General features: G+C 37.6%; 1 pseudogene; it reads left to right on the top strand.

Moving 5' to 3' along the window:
- The first annotated feature begins 7,596 nt into the window (after positions 1-7,596).
- LOC116070581 overlaps positions 7,597-9,490 on the top strand; it is a 12,217-nt pseudogene continuing 10,323 nt past the window's right edge.

The following is a 9,490-nucleotide window of genomic DNA, read 5'->3' as shown; positions in this document are numbered from 1 at the left end:
AAGGGTTTATTTATTTTGTTGATTTTCTCAAAGAACCAGCTCCTAGTTTGGTTGATTCTTTGTATAGTGCTTTTTGTTTCTATTTCGTTGATTTCAGCCCTGAGTTTGATTATTTCTTGCCTTTGACTCCTCTTGGGTGAATTTGCTTCTTTTTGTTCTAGTGCTTTCAGGTGTGCTGTCAAATTGCTGGTGTATGTGCTCTCCAGTTTCTTTTTGAAAGCACTTAAAGCTATTAGTTTTCCTCTTAGGTCTGCTTTCATTGTGTCCCATAAGTTTGGGTATGTTGTGGCTTCATTTTCACTAAACTCTAGAAAGTCTTTAATTTCTTTCTTTCTTTCTTTCTTGACCAGGTTATCATTGAGTAGAGTGTTGTTTAGCTTCCACCTATATGTGGGCATTCTACTTTGTTTATGTTGTTATTGAGGAGCAGCCTTAGTCCATGGTGATCTGATAGGATACAAGGAATTATTTCAATCTTCTTGTATCTGTTGAGGCCTGATTTGTGACCAATTATACGGTCAATTTTGGAGAAGGTACCAGGAGGTGCTGAGAAGAAGGTATATCCTTTTGTTTTAGGATAAAAACTTCTATAGATATCTGTTAAATCCATCTGTTTCATAACTTCTGTTAGTCCCACTGTGTCTTTGTTTAGTTTCTGTTTCCATGATTTGTCCATTGCAGAGAGTGGGGTGTTGAAATCTTCCACTATCATTGTGTGCAGTGCAATGTGTGCTTTGAGCTTTAATAAAGTTTCTTTTATGAATGTAGATGCCCTTTGATTTGGAGCATAGAGGTTCAGAATTGAGAGTTCCTCTTGGTAGGTCATACCTTTGATGAATATGAAGTCTCCCTCCTTATCTTTTTTGATCACTTTATGGTGAAAGTCAATTTAATTCGGTATTAAAATAGCTACACCAGCTTTTTTCTTGGGACCATTGTCTTGGAGAATTGTTTTCCAGCCTTTTATTCTGAGTGGGTAGTGTCTGTCTTTGTCACTCAGTTGGGTTTCCTGTATGCAACAAATTTTGGGTCCTGTTTTCATACCCAATACTGATAGTTCATGTCTTTTTATTGGGGAATTGAGTCCATTAATGTTAATAGATATTAAGAAAAGTTATTGTTGCTTCCTGTTATTTTTGTTGTTAGAGCTGGAATTCCATTCTTGTGGCTATCTTCTTTTAGTTTTGTTGGAAGATTACATTTTTGCTTTTTGAGAGATGTAGTTCCCCTCCTTGTGTTGGAGTTTTCCATTTATTACCATTTGAAGGGCTGGAATTGTGGAAATATATTGTGTGAATTTGGTTTTGTCATGGAATACTTTGGTTTCTCCATCTATGGTGATTGAGAGTTTTGCTGGGTATAGTAGTCTGGGCTGACATTTGTATCCTCTTGTTTTCATAGTCTCTGTTGAAAAGTCTGGTGTAATTCTGATAGGCCTGCCTTTATATGTTACTTGACCTTTCTCCCTTACTGCTTTTAGTATTCTTTCTTTGTTTCGTACATTTGTTGTTTTGACTATTATGTGGCAGGAGGAATTTCTTTTCTGGTCCAGTCTATTTGGAGTTCTATAGGCTTCTTGTATGTGCATGGGCATCTCTTTCTTTAGGTTAGGGAAGTTTTCTTCTATAATTTTGTTGAAGATATTTACTGGCCCTTTAAGTTGGAGGTCTTCACTCTCTTCTATACCTATTATCCTTAGGTTTGGTTTTCTCATTGTGTCATGGATTTCCTGGATGTTTTGGGTTAGGATCTTTTTGCATTTTGTATTTTCTTTGACTGTTGTGTCAATGTTTTCTATGGTATCTTCTGCCCCTGAGATTCTCTCTTCTATCTCTTGTATTCTGTCGGTGATGCTTGCATCTATGTTTCCTGACTTCTTTCCTAAGATTTCTAACTCCAGAGTTGTCTCTCTTTGTGATTTCTTCATTGTTTCGACTTCCATTTTTAGGTCCTGGATGGTTTTTCCTCAATTCCTTCACCTGCTTTTGTTTTCCTGTAATTCTTTAAGGGATTTTTGTGTTTCCTATTTAAGGTCTTCTAATTGTTTAATCATGATCTCCTGTAATTCTTTAAGGGTTTCCTCTTTAAGGGCTTGTACCTCTTTACCTGTATTCTCCTGTATTTCTTTAAGGGAGTTATTCATGTCCTCCTTAAATTCCTCTAGCACCATTGTGAGATATGATTTTAGATCCAAATCTTGCTTTTCTGATGTTTTGGCATACCCAGGACTTGCTGTGGTGGGAATATTAGGTTCTGATGAAGCCAAGTAGTCTTGGTTTCTGTTGGTAGGATTCTTGCGTTTGCCTTTCGCCATCTGTGGATCTCTGGTGTAAGATGTTCTTGCTGTCTCTGACTACAGCTTATTCCTCCTGTGGATCTGTAAGCCTGTGTCAGTACTTCTGGGAGATCAACTCTCCTCTGGTAAATCCCGGGCACAGATGAGTGAGTCCCTGGGTTAAAGCCCTCCCTGGAGGCAGGCTCTCCACTTGCAGGGAAGGGGCAGAGAGGGTTGCTGATCCACCACCTTCACTCAGAGGCTGAGAGGATCCTGTCCCTGCCTCCCTGTGACTCCCCTGCCACTAGTAAGGCCTGTGACTTCTGGCTGGTCAAGCCTTATAAAGTCACTGGAGAGAAAATGGCGGATCTCACCAGAGTCCCTGGGTTAAAGCAGTCCCTGGAGGTAGGCTCTCCACTTGCAGGGAAGGGGCAGAGAGGATTGCAGATCCACTGCTGTCACTTGGAGGCTGAGAGGATCCTGTCCCTGCCACCCTGCGACTCCCCTGCGACTCCTGTGCCTCCTGGCTGGTCCTGCCTTAGAAAGTCACCAGAGAGAAAATGGCGCCTCCCATTGCAGATTTCCCATGGTCACTAGGAGGCTGAGAGAATCCTGTCCCTGCCTCCCTGTGACTCTCCTGTGACCTGTGAGGCCCTGTGATTGTAAATTATGTACTATTCCATGGCCCTGACCCAAAAGTAATTCATACATATATGCGTGTTGGAGTTTTATTGCTGTGAAGAGACAACATGACCATGGCAACACTTATACAGGAAAATATTTAATTGGGGCTAGTTCATAGCCGCAGGAGGTTTAGTACACGATCATCATGGCAGTCAGCATGGTGGCTTGCATGCAGACATGGTGCTGGAGAGGTATCTGAGAGTTCTACATCTGGATCTGCAGGAACAAACAGCGAGCCACAAGGCCTACCTTGAGCTTCTGAAACCTCAGAGCTCACTTCCCAATGACACACTTCCTCCAACAAGGTCACACTTCCTAATAGTGCCATTCCCTATGAGCCTATAGGATTCATTTTCTTGCAAATGACCACAGTATGTCATGGCGATAAATGTTGAAAACAATAAATACTTTGAAAGAAACCTTATGAAACAAATATCTACTTTAAATGCTGGAAACAACATTCCTGTAATGCTCAACAGTGTTGTTGTTCATTTGTTTGTCTGGTTGGTTGTTACATTGGTCATTTGAGATGAGTTGGAATCAGTAACAATTTTTGTGGTGTCCCTCATTCTTTTTCCCATGTGATGCTTTCTAAGGTGTTTAATAATTATGAAGCAAAAGCCCTTTCTAGAGACACACAGAAACATGCACAAGCACAGACACATGGACAGATTCACAAAAGAAAGTTGAGGTAAGCAAAGACAAACCTATTTTATCATATACAATAAATTCTGTCATTTAGTATAGTTTTAAAGTCTTTACACAGAAAACAATATAGGAAAATATGTGCACATGAGGATATATTTTACACACTGTGGAAATTTTAATTATATATTGAGTACTTCAAGTTTAAATATTACCCACAATTGCTTCAAAACTGATTGTAGAATATTCCAGATGTGCCATCTATTAAAAGTGGTTTAGTATGGAAAGCTGTCAATTTTCATATGTTAGGGCAAAAATGTTATAACCGTATTCATGCTTAAAATTTCTTGGTGCATTGTATTTCTTTTAAATATAATGCTTATGTTAAATATAAGCCATGCTTAGAGACAGGAAAATAACTGTAACAACAGGTTTGAAACTAAACAATCATGAGTTTATTTTTGAACATGGCTCATGAAGCTGATAAATCAAGATGAGGGTATAGACCTGTTAACTGAGATTTTCTTCACTAACTTACAGAATGAATGAAATATGAGTTAGGAATGGATAATACAAATGTACTAACTGAAAGACAGCTTCTTAATACTCTTTAATCATAAAATCCAGCATTTAGTTTATAACACAAAAACATTTTTTCAGTAATTTATTTTTTATTCACTTTACATACTCATCACACCACCATCTCTCCCTTACAAATCTCTCCTTCCCAACCCCTGCCTTATCCTCTTTTCCTCTGATGAGAAGGGGAAGCTCCCCTTAGGTACCACTCTACCCTGATACATCTAGTCCCAGCAGCAACATCCTCTCTAGCTGAGGCCCAAACAGGCACTTCAGGCAGGCACAGAGTCAGAGACAGTTCCAGCTCCAATTGTTATGGGGTCCACATGAAGGCCAAAATCCACATCTGCTACAGATGTGGAGGGGACCTAGGTTTATCCCATGCATGCTCATTGGTTGGTGGTTCACTCTCTGTGAGCCCCCTTAGACCCAGTTTAGTTGACTCAGTAGGTCTTCTTGTGGTGTTGTTGATCTTTCCAGTTCACTCAGTTCTATCCCCCACTTTGCTGAAGTTTTTTTTATCAACTGTAGGAGTTCTCTGATATAGAATTTTTGGGTTACTTATGTATTCTGTCAGCAAACTGTGGTACCATGACTTCTTCCTTTCCAAATTGATCTTCTTTTGTTGTCTAATACCTCTAGCAAGAACTTCAAGTACTTCAAGTGAAATTGTTCCAGATTTTAGAGGGATTCTTCAAGTTCTTTCCATCTAATTTGACATTGGCTGTTGGTTTTGCTACATATTGCTCTTATTTTGTTTAGGTATGTGCCATGAATCTTTGATCTCTCCAATACTTTTAACATGAAGGCGTGGTGGATTTTGTCAAAGGCTTTTTCAGCTTCTTCTTTTTTAATTATTTATTTATACTTTCTTTACATTTCAAATGCTATCCTCTCTCCTGGTTTCCCCTCCAAAAACCCCCTATCCCATTCCCCCGCCCCTGCTCACCAAACCACCCATTCCCTCTTCCCTGTCCTGGCATTCCCCTACACTGGAGCATAGAGCCTTCATAGGACCAAGGGCCTCTCCTTCCATTGATGACTGTCAAGGCCATCCTCTGCTACATATGCGGCTGGCTTTTCCTACTTCTAATGAGATGAACATGTGATTTTTTTTCCTTTGAGTTTGTTTACATAGTGTATTACATTGATGGATTTTCATATATTGAACTGTCCTGAATCCCTGGGATGAAGCCTACTTGACCATGATGGATGATGTTTTTGACTTGTTCTTGGATTCCATTTGTGATAATTTTATTGAGTATTTTGGCATTGATATTGGTAAGGGAAATTGATATAAAGTTCTCTTGCTTTTGTTGCATCCTTGTGTGGTTTAGATATCAGAATAACTCTGGCTTCATAGAATGAATTAGGTAGTGTTCCTTCTGTTTCTTTTTGTGGAATATTTTGAGTATTGGTATTATCTCTACCTTGAGCTTACTAGCTAATTAGTTCTGGTAGAATTCTGTACTAAAACAATCCATCCCTAGGTTTTTTTGGTTTGAAGTTTTCAATGACTACTTCTATTTCCTTATTGGTTATGGGACTGTTTCAATAGTTTACTGCTCTTGACTTAACTTAGGTATGTGGTATCTGTAAGAAAACCATCCATTTTGTCTAGATTTTTCCAGCTTTGTGGAGTATAGGCTTTTGTAGTAAGATCTGAACTTTTTTTTTCTTTTTACTTCTTCAGGTTCTATTGTTATGTCTTCATTTTCATTTCTGACTTTGTAAACTTTGATTTTGTTTCAGTGCCATTAAGTTTGTTTGGCTAATGGTTTATCTATCATGTTGATTTTTTCAAAGAACCAGCTATTGGTTTTGTGGATTCTTTATGTTATTTTCTTTGTTTCAAATTGGTTGATTTCAGCCCTGAATTTGGCTATTTCCTGCCCTCTATTCCTCTTGGATGTGTTTGCTTCTTTTTGTTCTAGACATTACAGGTATGCTGTTAAATTGCTAGTATAGAATCTCTCCTATTTCTTTATAATGGCCCTTAGAATTATGAATTTTCATCTTAACCTTGCTTGCAGGGTGATCTAAGTAGTAGTTGGCTAGCTACTTTATAAGACATCTCAAGTTAGTTTATGCAAAATGGTCTTGTGATAGAGAGTAAAATATATATTGGGTATTTTTACTCTGATAAAATGCAGTAGTGTGCTAACTGTGAATCCCACAAACCGGCTACATAAACTAAGAAACAAAATCTTCTCTCATCTAGGACATGAAAAGAAGAAACATATTTTGACATCCCAGGTTAAGGTCCCTTTTATTTTGATTTGTTTTCTGGGAGAAGAGTGTAGCTTCTTTGTGCTTAGCTTCCTTTTAAACAAGCATTAGTTTACTCTTTGAGAATTTGAGACATGCATATAACATTTTTATCAAATCCCCAGCTCTGCCCTCCTCTCCACTCTTCTCATTACCCCCAACATTTTCCATTCCCAACCTCAGATCCATTTTTTAAACCCAAATAAGTTCACTCAGTCATGCCAGCAGGTGGATAGGAATAAAACCATCTCTGTAGCAGGGCTGGAGCTCCTGCTTCTCCCTTCCTAGTAGCCATAACCAGCAAGTAACTCCTCAGGTAGGGATAGAACTTCATGTGTCCCCTAAACATCCTAGGATTATGGCTGGCTTAATCTTGTGCAGGTTTTTTGCATGCAGTCATAGCCACTGGGAGTCATATGGAAAATAGTTCTGTAATGTTCATAAAATGGTGTTCTACCTCAGTCCTCCACTACTTCTGCCCATAATGCCTATATTATATAATCTCAACACATTCTTTTATATTTGGCCCTCCATAAAATATGCCAGTGGAAATGATGTTTTCAAATTTCCAAGTGTGATAACTTTGATAATGTGAGGACTGAATGTAGTAACTGCTTCTCATGAAATTCCTGGAAACTTGTAGTCAAGAAGTCTATGGTTTATGACAAACATATCACAAAACATTTGTCATTCAACTTAAATTGTTGAATTAAATCTATTGATCAACATTGATACAAAAATTTTTGCTTCATCATGTCGAATAAAAAATGACCAGCTATGTAAATAAATATGTTTTCAATTCTGTATAGAGGAGAATTCAGAGAGCAGCCATATTATGATGTCACTGCCTTTGTGAGACAGTTTAGAATACTCTAATATCTAAATAGCATTAACGATTGAACACTCAGTCATCACCTCCTGATTTATTGTAAATGTTCCATCATATAATAGGTGTTAAAGACTTTCCTGTAAAAAGAAAATAACTAACATTTACTTTCTCTCTTTAAAAACTAATGGTCATTCAGCTATCAGCTTTGAGCAATGCAAGTTAAAGTTTAACTTCTTGGCTAATGCTTGTTAGATAAAAGCTCAAGCAGTGACAGAAGGGAACAGAGGGTGAACAGAAGGACTTTGATTTTTCAGGATGCCAGTCAAGTGGATTTCTGCTCTGCTCTTGCTGCAGATAAATTTCTGCTTCAGGTCTGGGAACTGTGGGAAGGTATTGGTGTGACCAATGGAATACAGTCACTGGATGAATTTAAAAATAATACTGGATGAACTTGTACAGAGAGGCCATGAAGTCACTGTTCTGAGACCTTCATCTTCCATCTTTCTTGATCCCAAAAAAGCATCTGGTCTTATATATGAAACATTTTCTACTGCTTCCAATAATGATGAAGTAGAAAAGTTTTTTACCCAGTGGGTGAATACATGGACATATGATGTGCCAAAAAATACATGTTTGAGATACTACCCATCATTGAGCAGAATGTTTGGGCAATTTTCTAATCTGTGGTTAAAACTTTGTAGAGAAGTAGTTTCAAACAAACAACTTATGGCAAAACTAAAGAAATCCAAGTTCGCTGTTGTTCTTTCAGATGCTGTTGGCCCCTGTGGTGAGCAGCTACAGGACACATTTCATCCGCTGAAAAATCTCCCATCCTAAGCTTCATAAACTTTAAAGTGGAATATATTTAATAGTATCGTTGTACAGCATTTGGAAAATTGTTTTGTCTTGTTAGAATCTTGTTTTGATTCTTTTCTTAAAATTAATATGTTGTTTCCTTACTTTCTAAAGAATTCCCTCTTTTAAGACATACTGAGGCTTTAATCACATAATTCACCCCTCAAGACACATTCTACAGCATTACATCCAAGTCTCCATTTTAAAGAATTAAACTCCTGAAGCTTGGGCCCAAATGAATCCGGTCTGTATTGTCTGCAGTTGCAGTCCCCTAGTTTAAGTAAGGAAGCCACAATTGAGCAAGAAAAAAATTCCAGGTAATATTTGTAAATATTTCTGCAAAGAAATGCATATGATTACACTGCTAGTATGAAGGAAAAGTAGGAGTAGGTACCAGAATTCTCCCAGGCATTACCCTCAGAATTCTCTGAGAAAACTGAGAGTAAGAAATTGTTATAGAAACTAACTTGATTCCTGGAAAGGTTGTGCTGAGGTAGCTTGACTCTACCCTAGATTGCCCTTTATATTTGCATCTATCTTTATGAAGCTTTAGAGGACCAAAATGCATGGCAGACACATAGAAGCTTAGTAGATTGCATGAAAATAGGATTTCTGAATTACTGAGATGGTATTAGCATTTCATCTCAGTTTTCTTTTAACAATAAACATAAAGCAAACCAAAAATAAATTATACTTTAAGTGCATTCATATAAATAAATATAGTTGTTTCATAAATGCACACTTAATTTCTTTGAGTAATATTATTTCAGCACTTTTCAGACAGTATGTTATTCACATGTCAGTACTTTTGTTATCATTTTGCCCTTCAATTCTCAATTCATTTTTCCATTTAGGAAGACCTACTACTATGGTTGACACCATGAAGAAAGCAGAAATGTGGTTCATTCGGTCCTACAGGGACTTGGAGTTTCCTCACCCATCCTTACCAAATATTGAGTTTGTTGGAGGACTCCACTGCAAACCTGCCAAACCACTGCCTAAGGTAAACACATTCTTTGAGTTTTGTTTTATTTTTCTTCATTTCAAAGGGTTCTATACCATACTTTTAATTTCCCTTCCAATGAGAAAGAATGATAAGTAGGGAAAAGCATCTGTCAACTAGATGCTCCAAGTTAAAATAGTCACAAGTGTCCTTCAGTCACAAATTTCCTTCAATTTATGGAATAATAGGAGAACCACTAGGGAACAGCTTAATTCAGTTATCTAAAAAATGATGCTATTTCCTACAAACCCTGCAAAATGATTATTATACACCTGAATAAATTCTTTTTTTTTTTTTAAGTGGTTGTGAGCCACCATGTGGTTGCTGGAATTTGTTTTTTGTTTTTTTGTTT

This window comes from Mastomys coucha, unplaced genomic scaffold (assembly GCF_008632895.1).
Source record: "Mastomys coucha isolate ucsf_1 unplaced genomic scaffold, UCSF_Mcou_1 pScaffold22, whole genome shotgun sequence".
Lineage (NCBI taxonomy): Eukaryota > Metazoa > Chordata > Mammalia > Rodentia > Muridae > Mastomys > Mastomys coucha.
Note: the sequence above shows the minus strand (reverse complement) of the source record. Positions and strands in the feature narration are given on the sequence as shown.